We start from the raw sequence: 5908 nt of genomic DNA on the forward strand, positions 1-5908 counted from the left end.
TCAAGTTTCTTTTTCTTTATAATTTGGGGGGAAAAAGAAAAGAAAAGAAAACCTCGTACAACATTTGGAGTTAACTTTTATTTATATTTTTTTATTTAACAGTTTATTATGATTTATAAGTGTCATTTTAAAAAACATCAATCCATCAGGGGCACCTGGGTGGCACAGTGGTTAAGCGTCTGCTTCGGCTCAGGGCGTGATCCCGGCGTTATGGGATCGGGCCCCACATCAGGCTCCTCCGCTATGAGCCTGCTTCTTCCTCTCCCACTCCCCCTGCTTGTGTTCCCTCTCTCGCTGGCTGTCTCTATCTCTGTCAAATAAATAAACAAAATCTTAAAAAACATAAAAATAAAAAACATCAATCCATCAAACCATGCAGAAATAAGTATGCAAAAAGTCTGCAAAACAAAACATACTTTAAGCACGTTCAAGTAGAGGGATTATCTGAAATTCTGGATTTTTCAGTCCCTTCATTGTTATGCTATGGCAGCCAAGTAGTGCTTAACTTCAGTAGGAGTAAGCCTCCCGGATCTGGCTTCATTGCAGACACCAACCTCTGTGTTCTCTTCTGCCATTTGCCCTTAAAATTTTCCTTTCGGGTTAATCTGGCTGTGTGAATAGCATCTTCAAGTTCCAGGTCTTCATTATATCTTTTGTCTGAGGAAAGTCTTCCCATTGACATAGTTCTTTCCCATTGCTGTGGCTTTCCAGGGGGAGTCAGCTCCAGATAGAGCTCACTGAAATAAATATGGTTGCCCCTCACTCCAATCACAAATTAGTAAAGAAACTCCAGTGTATTCTTACATCACAGAAGCTACTCTCTGAACCAGGTGAGCTGTGGGAATGGGTTGCTGGTAAATGAGATAGTATTGCTGAGCTAGTTTTCAAGTTCTGTTCACAAGCACTCTGTAATCTGTGCCCATGACACTATACACCAAACCTCTATGCTTGGTAATTGGTTCCACGTTGTGTACACTTTGCTCATCTTACAGAATGGATTTCTATTTCTTCTCAATTGCTAATACCACATCATTTACAGCTTTAATTCCCACTGAAGGGATTCCTCCAGCTACACCAGCCAAAATATATTCAATCTGGACAAGTCTACCTGATGGGCTGAATGTAGTCAGCAAAAAGCTGGAATCGCACTCTGCCATCTTTATCTGGAGTGCCCTGGAGTTTGGTTTTAAAGAACCTTGTATAAATTGTATCTTGATCACCTTGGATCTTCACGTGCCCTAGAGGGATCCATTGGCCAATAACTAGATGAAAATTTGATGTTCAGAGTCATAAAGAACAAATATATAATTTTGGAATTTCACTCGCTGTAATGTGTTCATTTACTGAGAACGTGTCAGATACCGTGGTAGATGCTGATGGAAAAACACAATTCAAGCAATCCTCAAACTCTGTCATAGGGTTCACTATAGGGAAGACAGACACACACATTATTAAATTATGCCCTTAATATTCAAAAGAATGAAAATATGCAGTCTATTACTAAAAGGCTACTATTGGACAATCAAGTACGCAAAGTGTCCAAGAGCTGGTGCAGAATATAGATGTATGCCTACCATTCGCTCTCAGTGACAGTTTGTTTCCTATGGACATTGAGGATCGCCTCCCTCTCCTCTCCTTGTCCTCTGAAATCTCCTTGTACTTCATTCCCTCTGAGCTCCACCAAAATTGAGTCTTCTTCCACTATTCTTTGGCCCATGTAGTCTATCTACCGGTGACCTGAGGGAAAGAAAACAGACTTCCAGATTCTGGTGAGGAACATGAAGGAAAATTGTCCTTCCTGGTCTAGGTTCCATGAAAACAATTGATAACACAGATCAAGTCCTTTCCTGCTGAGATTGGTTGTCCCATTACATAGTTCCTCTGTTATTATGCTACAACAATATTTTTCTCTTTTTTCTGCATTACCGAGCTAAACAGAACAAACGAATAACTCGATTTTCCTAGTTATATATGGCCCAGGACCTCAGAAATGGATTTTCCCCAAAATCCCACTTTTCCCCAAAAAGTGAGGAGGGAGCATCAGAAAACCCCATTTTTCATAATAATATCAACTTTTGGTACTATATGTGGAATTTTTCAAATCCTTTCCATCACATGTGAAAGGAGACTAGTGAAAGTTATTTTTGGTCCCACTTTACCTAAATATACTATGCAGCCATTTCTGTTCTGGGATGAGCAGGTAGTCAAAGACACCATATTCAGAATTACAGCTGAGCAATGTACAACTTCAGAGGCATAATTGAGATAGACTGTAATTTGACTAATACCACCTAAATTTGTGTTTATGCTCATGGGTACATGGTGACCTATAGTGACAGTCTTCTTCCCCGAGTTCCCAAGAGGAAAGGAGGCACAAAACCCCATAGTTTTGGTTTCTATCTCAATTATAAATTGTCTTCATTTTTTCCATATTTTCTATAACTAGGACCAAGGCCAAAGAGAGCCTTTAAACTGCCTGGGGAATATCTCTTTCCCCCAGTTCTTTAAGGTTTCTGTACTTTCATACCACTAGAACAAAAAGAGTTTTGCCCTGCTGCTTGGATAAGACCTTTTGTTACATGTCTTATAATCTCCATACACTATCCCTTATAAGACTCTAAGATCTCCAAGTTTTGCTTGGAGATCTATATATATAAAACTATATTTACAGTTATATGCAGACACACTTCTGAGACTTTGAACACCATTTTCTTTCTCAACAAAGTCTGTATTTTAATACTGTCGTTTCCTTCACTTAAAATCACTTTTGAAACTTAAGCATGAATAACTACTTCTTTGTTTTCTCTGAGTAGTCCACAGTTTCCAAAGATAGTAGAATCCCAAGGCAAAATGATTGATGGCATATAAAAAATAAGTAAAGTAAGTATGTTTTAATATTTATTATATTGGACTTCAAACTTCTTAAGGATAATGTTTATGACAAATTTGTTTTGGTATTAACCTGAGTATATATATTAACTAGACCCTGGATTAGTGTTTGAGTGAATTAAAGAAGCATGCTCTTTCTTAACCTAGTCCAGACTCTGATCTTAATAAAAACTGAATACAGAAAGAAGTTGCTTCTCAGTTAAATGCTGTGGAGCCTTAGTATGTACGCCTATCAGAGAATAATTTGAATGAGAAAGGGTAGAGAGAGATATTCCATGTTAAATCCAAAAGGACAGAAGATACTCAGGTACCCGGGACTTGCTGATATGGGGAGAACGAGTAAAATTGAACAGAACTTAAGAAACAACTACTTGTTCTTCCTCTGATCTTGCTAGATCTCTAAGTAGACCAAGCTTTTGTAGAAGGACTATACTTGAGACATGGCTAACAGGGGTTCCCTTTTCTTTTCATCAAACACACCCAGCTTTTGCTGTTTTAGGAAGTTTGCACTAGTGTTTGCAAGCTCATTGCTATTTATCCTACAGGTCTTCTCGCAAATGTAATCTCCAGCCAAATCCTTCCCTAACTACCTGACACATTATAATCTCTACCCTCCTGCACTGAAAACTCATTATTCTGTCACATCACCTATTTTGATTCTTCTTTACGTGTACTAGTTTTTCATGTACTTGTTATATGTTTGCTGTCTTTCAAACTCCTCAACTCCTACACACATCATTTACTAGCATGAGACATAGCTAATCCAATGTCTGTGCTAGTTATTTTATCCTGTAGAACGAGGACAATAATAGTACCTATCTCAAAGCATTGTTTAGAAGGCTTTAATGAGATAATACATGTAATACAATTACACATAGTAATTTGACACATTGTAAACTTGAAAAACAGCTATAGTTGCGTGAAAGAATGAACAGCTGAATAAACAAAAAACCATTGGAACCACAAACTATATGTTCCAAAGCTATATGAATTAAATATTGTGTAAAATCTTTACATCTCACGCCAATTTCCCTTTTTTATAATATCCCAGCTTAGAGTCTAGTCTACACAAAATGACAAAGAAGACAAAATTGTAAAGTTATTTCTTTCCTGCAATTAAACAGGATCTTCTTCCTCAAACCACAAGGCTCGAGACCCTATCCTTTACCCATGCCCTCTCCAGCTCCCACACCTTCGCTGGCTTCAAATGTTCATGGTTCTGATAATGGCCATATATGTTATAATTACAGGGCTTTCTGGGAATAATGAGCTAATGATAAGCACCCCACTTGATGGGAATTGCAGTGCTTATTTCAAGAGACTCTGTGATGAAGGAAGTTTTATAAGTCCAGAGGGCCGTTTGGCTGCCCCTCAACTATAGCCCATAGGTTCCTGGTCATAAAGTCAGTCCAGACTAAACTGTGAAAACAACTCATGAAAAACTGAAATGTAGTGCCTTCTCAAAAATGCAACACAAATCTTGTAGTATCATCTTAATTCTGTATACAAAGTACTCCAAAATCATATAGATTTTGACCTGAGATCATTTAGAAAATGATTAAGAAGGGCAATAGGTTACCCAGTTTGGCACAGTTTAGCAAAACACAATGACTTGTTGAAGAGAAATAGTGCATATTTGTAATAGTAGATCAAGAAGGAATTATGAAGAATTATTTACAAAACAGATTTATAACCCTGAGTCTGTTCAATCACACCAAGATCACAGAGACTTCACTTTTGTTCTAAAGTCTAGAATTTAGAAATTCTGATAAAATGGTGCTTAGAATTGTGATGGAGGAACATTTTCTTTTGCTAGAAACAATAGAATATAAATATAAACAGTAATTTCTTCTTTCAGTAGTAGTTACCAAGGGACAGAGTAAAGTTTCCAAACTAAAGTAGAATATATAAAAGATTTTTATTTACGATTTACATTAAATTTAAATTAATTTATTCTAGGCCCCAAACCTTTCAGATGCTATCTTTTACTTAACTCATTGTCACATTAAGAGTCTAGAATAAAATGCTGCTTAATGTTATTGATGAGATTTTATATCTGAATATTATTTTAGCTAATCTACTGAAACTCATCAAAGCAATCATTTCTCTTCTCTTTCCATTCTGATTCAATAACGTGATTTTACTTCTGACATTAAAAATATTGTCCTCTAGGGGCAGTGGAATTCAGTGTGATGTGAGCAATCAGCATATGACCCCAGATGAAGAGTGTCAGCTACATGGGGGAAATAAGCCCCTTTTGTTCATCCCCAGCTTTGACTCTCCAGTGCCTTCAAAACCAGAGTCCAGGTTAAATTAAAAACAGGAAAGTCTATGCTGGTTCCATTCTTAGAAACCAAAATAAAAAAATAATGTATTGATCACATTTCTCAACTAAAAAAACTGAATATATTCCAAAATATTTGGAAGACTTGGATCTTTAGTAATGCTCCTCAGTTTGGGGCAGGTAGTAGGAGATAGCCTTCCAGAAAACGTCAGTCATTTAGTAGATATGATTTCAGAGCTTCTGAAGTCTTTCATTCTTTGTAATCCTTTTCTTAATATTTCAATTTCTTCATCAACACTACTTGCAATGTCATCCATTGTTCCTGTCACCCCCAAGATCCATTTCTTTCCTCTGCAAATGTACCTTTATGTTTCCTAGAGAGTCATCTTCCTTCACACTCTGTTCTTGGGGTTCAGTTTACACTAATCCTACTTCTGAATCCAAGCGTTAGACATAGGACTCAAGACAGAGCACCACATCCTATTGGCAAAACAAATTGAATTAGGAAAGGATATGTGATCCAAATGTTACAACGGGGGTATTTCACCTGTCTGGCAGGGTGTTTGGGTCAAGGATGGACACAGGACCTAAGCAAGTTAATGACACTCAACCAGAACTTTTGGCAGCATTACTGAAATGTAGATTATGTTTCCTTTGGATTGAAGTTAGTAATAAAGCAGCCTTGAGTTCCTGAGAACTATCTAACCTTCCTGTGGAAAGACATGCCCACATAGA

At 37.3% G+C, this 5908-nt stretch overlaps 1 pseudogene; it reads right to left on the reverse strand.

Annotated features, from left to right (window-relative positions):
* Positions 1 to 476: 476 nt before the first annotated feature.
* Positions 477 to 1157, reverse strand: LOC113249169 (proteasome subunit alpha type-2-like; annotated as a pseudogene).
* Positions 1158 to 5908: the final 4751 nt, after the last annotated feature.

Source organism: Ursus arctos, unplaced genomic scaffold (genome assembly GCF_023065955.2).
Source record: "Ursus arctos isolate Adak ecotype North America unplaced genomic scaffold, UrsArc2.0 scaffold_1, whole genome shotgun sequence".
In the NCBI taxonomy this organism is placed as follows: domain Eukaryota; kingdom Metazoa; phylum Chordata; class Mammalia; order Carnivora; family Ursidae; genus Ursus; species Ursus arctos.